The following is a 9063-nucleotide window of genomic DNA, read 5'->3' as shown; positions in this document are numbered from 1 at the left end:
ATCGCTTAAAAACTTTTATTATATAATAATAAAATAGATATTTAGAGTTTGTACAATCAAATCTTATTCAAATGTATTACTACCAACTTCTTTCCTTTTTTCAAGAAAAATATTAAAACCAACTTCAACAGCAAGACGTGAGCGTCTTCTAGTTTTTACTGTTCTCCCGATGTCACCGATGTCATTTCCTTTATTTAATGGTGCGCCACGAGGACGAACTGTGACCGTCTCTATGGTCAACAGCTTAATGCTTCAGAACGTATGGAATGTCCACCGGATATCTGGTGATGGACGTAGCCCATGGCCCATCGGCGTTGCGTGCGGGGTTGATGCATTCCCATGCTGCGCCGTTGCACTTGAATCCAGATCCGAACCCAATCATCCACACACGGTCGCCCTTGCGCATGCGGCCCTTGGCCTCTATGTAGGCCAGTTCATACCACAGGGAGCTACTCGACGTGTTTCCGAACCGATGCAGCGTCATCCGTGACGCCTCGACCTGCTCGTCGGAAAGCCCAAAGCTTTTCTGCAGCTGATCAATGACCGCACGGCCGCCAGCATGGATGCAGAAGTGCTCAAACGCCGTGCGAAAGTTGGGGATGTATGCCTTTACTCGCCAGCCGACCACCTTCCGTGCAACGAAGGAGAAGGCGAACATAAGCTGCTCCTTAACCGGCAGGACGAGTGGCCCCATTGCCGTGATGTTGGACTTGAGCGCGTCGCCGGCTATGTTCATCAGGTCAATGCTGAGGTTTATCCCCCGGTGGCCTTTTTCATCCTCCTCCTGAAATACGCACCGGTACGCACTATCTTGAGCACCGGTAAGCGTACGTACGACATGCTTAAGGCGGAACCGGGCCTTTTTCGATGATGTTGACAACAGCGCGGCCGCCCCGCCTACGCGGAAGAGGCAGTTGGGCAGGAGCATTGCGCGCTCTGTCCCGAGGTAGTAGTTTGGCGTGATGGTCTCTGTGGAGATGACAAGAGCGTGTGCCCCCTCGGGAGCGACCTGCAAGAGGTTCCTGGCGAGCCCCACGGAGATAAGACCAGCGCTACATCCCATACCGGAGAGGTGCATGCTACGGATATCACTCCGCAACTTGTACTTGTTTATGATCATGTCCACCAAGGACGGCGAGGGACAGAACAAACTGCAGTTGACGATTAGTATGTCGATGGCTTCAGGGGCAACGCCGGTCTTGGCGAGCACATCGTCTATGGCCGAGAAAGTCACGAGCTCGAACTCGGCGCGGGCGGCATCAATGGTGCAATATTTGTGCGTTCCGATGTAGTGGTGTGTCGGAGGCAGACATGTCTCCTCCCCGAGCCCCGAGCGCTCCAGCAACCGCGTCATGAACCTGATGCTACGCTCATTGAGATCCGGCAGTTGCTTGGCGTGCTCAAGGAAGCTGGCGAAGGGGATGCGACAGGTATGCGTCGTACGGAAGCCGGCGTAGTCCTTGAGGTACACGGCGCGCGGGCGCAGCATGAGGTAGACGACGGCCATTGCGGACGGGAGGAAGCAGGCCAGGAAGAGGTGCACGGGCTTGAGTTCGCAGAGTCTGCTGCCCACCTCCTGCGGTTCAAGCCACTCCATCACGTCCAGGCCGGGACGGTAACAATGGAAATGCAATCGTCCACGGCCCGGTGGTACACAGCAATGCGAACCTTGTGTAGGTGCGTGTGGACTACTTTATGCCTCTGTCAATACTAGTGTGAGTGAGTAGTGCGGAACTTTAAAGCCAAACTTCTGGCGCCGTGCGTGCAGCCATATGATCATCAACCTCTCTCGCATTTACTAGACTTAATACTTGGTCCAGTAGGGAGCTGTTTCCAAGCCCCGCGAACAAAATAAAAGCTCTATTCCTCGGTTGATCAATCGTTATAATTTAGTTCCATGACCATGCTGCTCCATCTGTGTTAACTGATTCAACTTAGACTACTCGTAGTGTGAGCATCATAGTATCATCCATGCTAACTACTTCCTCCGTCCGGGTTTGTTAGGCCTCACAACATCACAAGCATGTCCCTTTTTATAAGGCCTACGCTTTGGAAAGGTGCATGCATGCAACCACTTCATTGGTTGCATTGAAAGCCATTGTTGTTGATGCTATGGCCAGGGAATTAATACACTGCATGTTGCTTTTTCATTGGCTGCATGCATGCCAGAGAGTGCATTGGAAGTAAAATGAAAGAATTAATGTAAGCAAATTACTATGTGTCTTGGTAAAAGAAAAGTTGTCTTTAGGCCTAATAAATCCGGACGGAGGGAGTAATGGGCAATTTTGTTCTGGTGGCATAAATTTTGTGAAGGAAAAGAGGATTGATTATCGGGAACTAAACGGGAGCTATTGTTGACGTATAAATGTATTGCCTAGTCTCTTCAATCAGATCGGTTCTTTGGTTGCATTGCTTAGAACATGCACTTCTACATGGTATCGGAGCGAAAAGGTTTTGAATTCAAGACCCGGCTGGCGCAATTAAATTGCAGCACACTTTCGGTCTACGTTTAGGCCTAAGAGAGCCACAAGTGAGGGGAGTGTTGATGCATAAAAGTACTGCATAGTTTCTTCTATCAGATCGGTCTTTTGTTGTATTGGCTGGAGCATGTACTTCTACAACAACTCCAACAATTCCCTTTAAAAACTTTCTGTAAGCTGGTCGTAAATGGATAGTATCATAAGTAAGTAATAATTCATGCATAGAGTATGATACATAGCTACCTCCATAATATATTGTACTTTTGTCAGATCCCCTAAACTTCTTCACCTAAATAATTAACTCCCCTATTTCCTTTTAAACAAAACTACAAATCACAGATGCATATGTCTATATACAATCATAATAATTGAAAGAATGCTAAATCGAACTCACATAGTTGATAATAATTTAAACATAATAAATCAAAGTAGGCTTAATCAAATGGTTCAAACACGAAGATAAAAAATGTGATATATGGTTCATGAAAATAAGGATATGAGCAAGAAAAGGCATAAATATGAAGATCACTAGTAGATCATCATGACCGACATCCATCACCGTTGCTACTCCCAAAACCGTATCCACTGGCTCCTCCATCCAGCTTGGATGCAATATATGTTTGGGATGCCTATGCTCGTACATGTTTTTTGTGTAGCTGAGCTGAGAAGTTACCAAAGTCATATTAGAACTTTGGATCAACAACTGAAAGAATGATATGCACAAAAAATACTCACCAGCATGTCCTCTGTCATTTCACTTGGTTTCGCAATATCCGGAGGAGGAGACGAGTCACGCGAAGGGTTGAAGTCGAATAGGCAATCATGAAACTTTACGATAAAGGAAGCATCAAAATTTAAGGGAAGTAAAACTTTCCTTAAATCAAAGGAAAGTTGGTGTCTAGTTTACAGGATCCCACGTGCACGGGATCTATTCGAGACCCTTTTTTCCCCAAATTTCCACCAAACCGTAGTTAATTTTTGGATACCGGGTCTGAAGAACCGTCCGGGTTCATTAGGCCACCCGACAGCATCGGCAGAACCAAGGCGCAGCTATTAATCGCCAAATTAAGTGCCTTCCTTTCAACTTTGATCCTGAATTAAGAGCCAAAAGCAATCCTACCTAGGGTATGTAATCTATTATAGCCTATAGTAATAGCCTATGGTACTGTTTGATGATAACAAAGGGGTAATTACGGCCGACTTCTATCGATCCAAGTCTCCCAAATAAGACAAGCGGAAGTGATTTTACTCTGCAAAATCATCACACAATTGATGCATAAAGGTACTAGCTTCACCTGGCGGTCGCAATGGCAGGCAAAATGAGCACTTCAACACAGCCCCCAGTTTCTTTCAGTCTTCTCAAGCCAATCGAACTTCACAATTCTTTGCCAGATAAACTGAATTCAGGTATGGAGCTAGGTTCTTACTGCCTGTAGTCACTGCTCCATTTATCCAAATCCTGGACCGTGGATTATCCAACCCCCCAACAATCTTAGTTATTGGTGGGTGATTGGTCGTGGTTCAGTTCGTTAGCAGGTACTATTTGTTTACTGGGGTGGATCAGGAAGCTTTGGGTGCTGAACTGTGCCATCAACATTAATGCTTCGATTTTCCAGTATTATTTTCCATTTCCCAGCTGTATATTCCTGCAGGTCGCTCGGACATTTAACAGAGACGTCACGTCGCTCTCCGGGAAGGTGGCACGGGTGAACCCTTGATGCCGCAGCCTTGCACCGGCGGCTGCCCTGATTGGCGGCTCTGTATACAGCGCCTGCTGGTTACGGTTGCAGGTGCTCCTTTGATGGAGGTCCACTTTGTTGGGTTTTCCCAGGGGAGAACACACACACACAGACACACAAACATAGAAGAATACACACACAAAGACTTGGCACGCATACACCTTGTGCCTTGTCTTATATTTCTTCACCACTAAATGCAATTACAATCATGACTTAAATAGCCAAAGGCACACGGCTAAAACGCAGCCACTAACTCACTAACTCCACGCACACACACACACACGAACTATAAACCCACAACTACCGATTACTACTCAACCGACCAGCTTCACTCGAGTGACAACCAAGCCACAACTGATTGCTCCTGATGCTTCCTCCTCGTCGATTTGTCACGCGACTTGGCTGCAGAGGCGACGCAGAGTAAGTAGCCAGCTGGACTACTGGAATCTGGTTTTGTGCATAGTTCTGATCTTTTGACGAGTTCATTTCAGCAGGAACTCACAACTTTTCTTTGTGCCAAGTTTAATTCAAATGAGTACTCGGCTGTGAATAGAGCGGCTTAGATTGGTTGGAAGGGAAAAGGCAGTCCTCATATGATACGAATTGTCTTTCCTCGTTAGTTGGCACAAATTGACTCAAGCAATACAACTTTATTCAAAAATAAACTATCTTTCATCGCCAGTTTGGGCGTAAATTGCCTGCATGCATGCAAAATTCACCTGCCGTGGTCAGTGGTGACAATTATGTGGCGCTACCAATCGATCGGCGCCATGAAAATCTGGCTGGCTCTATGCATTGGCTGTCATAGTCACAGAAGAGATCGAGCGCAGTCCGGAAGAAACATAGCGTGTGGAACAAGAAGAATAATTGAGCTCTGCCAGCAGGCAGGAGCGCTAAGATTGAACATAATGGCAAATTGCTAGCATGAAAGTGACACATACACGGGGGCGGGGAAAGAAAAAGGGCCTGTGAGAAGCAATTATGCACATATGCACACGCATGTACGGCGATGTGGTTCTTGGAAGAAACAACCCTGTCAGCGACGACACACATATACTACCAATTGACGGTAACCCTTTGCCGGCCGACCTGAATATGATATCCACATACTCACTCGGCGAAACATCACTATTTGAATGGTTGCGGCATCAACCTGCTTCAATTTCATGCGTGTGGCGGTAACACCCACGCATGTGCTTATACCGGGAGGTTTGCGGGCACTACACACATATCTCATTGATTGCCTTCAGTCGCAAGTTTATTTTATCAAATTAAGGAGCTCGCCCTCCTGGTTTCATATTGGATTAAATCAAGCGTTCAGTGATATGTACATGGGCGTCGGGACTGGGCCAACAAAGCAGTCGCGCCATGACCACGCCATCTACAATGCAAGAACATACATCCATCTATATGGAAGCAATACTCTAACCTTATACAGTTTTGGAGATCGGTGGAGCCAGCTAATCTCCAATTCTAGAGTATGTACCAGAATAACTGCATCTGCCAACGGCTTTATCTATGCGGACGGCCCCCGTCAGCATAGGCGGCGATACGCCGACGGCCGGGGAAAGGACGTAGGCGTAGTAAAGCCGTCGGCAAATCTCAGTCTATGCCAACGGGGGCCGTCGGAGTAGACAGGCCGTCGGCATCTCTTCCCCTATGCCGAGATGGGCCGTCGGCCTATAGCAGTCATCGGCATAAGGGTGACAATTAGGTGGCGCTACCAAGCGATCGGCGCCATAAAAATCTGGCCGGCTCTAGGCATTGGCTGTCATGGACAAAAGGCAATTCTTCGGACAAACATCTATTTTCTCATAATTCATAGATGACAAGTACTGTAGGAAGTGTTGTTCCTCTCGATACCATGAGGTGGTCGATGAGCATGGTGAGAAGAAGCAACTAGACATCCCCGTAAAGATTCTTCGGTATCTCCATTTCATAGAAAGACTGCAACGCCTTTTCATCACGGAGGAGTCTGCCAAAATGATGAAGTGGCACGATGAAGAATATCCCGAGGAAGCAGCCGAGGCTGGGAATGTCAGAATTGCGTTAACATGCGATGGGTTCAATCCATATGGCATATCGTCCAATGCATACAGCCGCTGGCCCGTGTTTGTTATTCCGCTCAATCTCCCTCCCGGTGTCCTAATGCAACGCAAGACCATGTTCTTGTCGCTGATCATTCCAGGGCCTGAATACCCGGGAAAGAATTTGGGAGTTTTTATGCAGCCGCTGGTGGATGATTTGCTCCATTCCTGGTACTTCCCGAGGTTGACCTATGATCGACATCTGCAGAAAAATTTCTTGATGAAAGTTTGGTTGATGTATTGCTTGCATGACTTTCCCGGGTATGCCCTATTCTGCGGATGGTGTACAAGTGGGAAGATGCCATGCGCAGTGTGCATGCAGGCTCTACGTTTAATTTGGCTGCAGAAGGGTGGCATGTATGTAGCATTTGACCTGCATTGATAGTTTCTCCCTCCAGACCATCCAGACAGGGAAGACAAGAAGAACTTCATGAAAGGCCGGGCTGTCCATGAAGTAAACGAGATTCCAACGTTTTTATGGGGTAGATGTTCTTGCTTAGCTAAAAGCTGTCAAGCCTAAAGGTGAAGGCAAAGGCAAAGCCAAAGGGAAAAGCGAAGGATAAGGGCAAGGCAAAATGCAAAGGCAAAGGCAAACGCTTTGAGGGATATGGTGATACGCACAACTGGACTCAGATTACCCCGTTCATGAAGCTTCCCTATTTCAAGGACCTCAAACTTCCTTATAACATCGATGTGATGCACACCGAAAAGAATGTCACAGAGTCCCTTTTTGCCACGATCCTCAATATTCCTGATAAGACAAAGGATAATGCTAAAGCTAGAGCCGATCAACAGAAAATTTGTGATAGACCACGTGTAAACATGCGGCCTTCGTCCTTAACCCGCCAAACAAGAAGGAAGTACTTATGTGGCTCAAACACATTGTGAAGTTCAGTAATGGTTATGCATCGAATATAAGTAAGGGAGTCAATCTTTCAACTGGCAAAGTGACCGAGCTCAAGAGCCAAGACTATCATGTATGGATTGAGCGGATATTGCCTGTGATGGTTCGAGGCTATGTCCCCGAGCATGTCTGGCGAGTGCTTGCGGAGCTAAGGTATTTCTTCCGCACGCTATGTGCTAAAGAAGTATGTCGCGACGAGATTGAAAAATTGCATAAGAAGGCAAATGCTGGTTGATATGCAAGCTAGAGAAGATCTTTCCAGCAGGCTTCTTTATTCCGATGATACATCTCAATTTCCACCTCGCGAAGGAGGTATTGTTGGGGGGGCCCTCTGCAGAATCGTTGGCAGTACGGCGCTGAGAGACAGAACTGGCATCTCCGATCCAAATGTGGAAACAAAGCTAAGATTGAAGGTTTCATAGTTGAGGCAGTTATCCTAGAGGAGGTGTCAGACCTCAGGACATCGTACTACCCAGACCACATTCCCATTCTCCATTATAAGGTGTCTCGATATAATATAGAAGAGCCCGAGTATAAACCCAAGCTTGATCTATTTGGTGGGCAATGTGGCATGGCCGGGGGCTCGAAACCTTATAACATGCTAGAACAAAAGTGGGACGACATCATGTTCTATGTCTTGCACAACATCAAGGAAGTTGAGGAAGACTGGATGAGGTAATACCACTTCACAATTCCTTTATGCTATTCTTTATGTTCTCTCGGTCTAACACCGATTTTCTTCTTTTAGTCAATTCGTACAGGAGGAGTGGACGGGAAGGATTCCTCCTGCTAAGGTGGTGGCACTTACTCTTCTCCGAAACGGTGCCCCTGGAAGGAAAAATTTTGTTGCTTGGTTCATGGAGAAAGTAATTTTTCACATTCCCCTAGTTCAACTTCTAGTTCAACATTTATTAGTTAATGGAACTAAAGCACCCATCAACTTCAATTAAACTTGTAGGGCAAATATCCAAACACCTCTATGGATGATGAATTGAGATGGGTGTCCAATGGTTTTAATGCTCGGGACATGAAATGTGAAAAGTATGATGTGAATGGGTATCGCTTCCATATAGAGGAGTGCTACTTCCTGAGCTTGCATTGGTTTTTCCCTTGAAGAGGAAAGGGTGATGCAGCAAAGTAGATATAAGTATTTCCCTCAGTTATAGAACCAAGATATCAATCCAGTAGGCGACACGCACAAATCACCAAGACATGCACAAACAATCAAACAACTTGCACCCAGCGCGATAAAGGGATTGTCAATCCCTTTATGGTTACTTGCAAAAGTGAGATCTGATAGAGATAGATAAAACTAAACAAGAGATAAAGTAAATTTTCGGTATTTTTGGTTTATAGATCGGAAAATAAAAGACTGCAAAATAGTAGATCAGAAGCTAATATGATGGAAAATAGACCCGGGGGCCATAGGTTTTGCTAGTGGCTTCTCTCAAGATAGCAAATAATACGGTGGGTGAACGAATTACTGTCGAGCAATTGATAGAAAAGCGCAAAGCTTTGACGATATCTAAGGCAATGATTATGAAATATAGGCATCACGTCCGTGTCAAGTAGACCGATTCCTGTCTGCATCTACTACTATTACTCCACTCATCGAGCGACACCTGCCTGCATATATAGCATTAAATTCATGAAGAACAGAGTCACACATTAAGTAAGATGACATGATGTAGAGGATTAAACTCAAGCAATATGATGTAAACCCCATCTTTTTAGGCTCGATGGCAACAATACAATATGTGCCTCGCTGACCCTACTTTCGGATTGAACCCAAAGCTAAGCACTTATCCCATTGCAAGAAAAACCAATCTAGTTGGACAAACTAAACCGATAGT

The 9063-nt window shown here is 46.0% G+C and overlaps 1 pseudogene; it reads right to left on the bottom strand.

Moving 5' to 3' along the window:
* Nucleotides 1-244: 244 nt before the first annotated feature.
* LOC125548734 (3-ketoacyl-CoA synthase 6 pseudogene) lies at nucleotides 245-1507 on the bottom strand (annotated as a pseudogene).
* Between the last annotated feature and the right edge of the window lie 7556 nt (nucleotides 1508-9063).

The sequence above is a fragment of the Triticum urartu genome, chromosome 1A (genome assembly GCF_056163025.1).
Source record: "Triticum urartu cultivar PI428250 chromosome 1A, HENAU_Tu73, whole genome shotgun sequence".
NCBI classification, from domain to species: Eukaryota; Viridiplantae; Streptophyta; class Magnoliopsida; order Poales; family Poaceae; genus Triticum; species Triticum urartu.
Note: the sequence above shows the minus strand (reverse complement) of the source record. Positions and strands in the feature narration are given on the sequence as shown.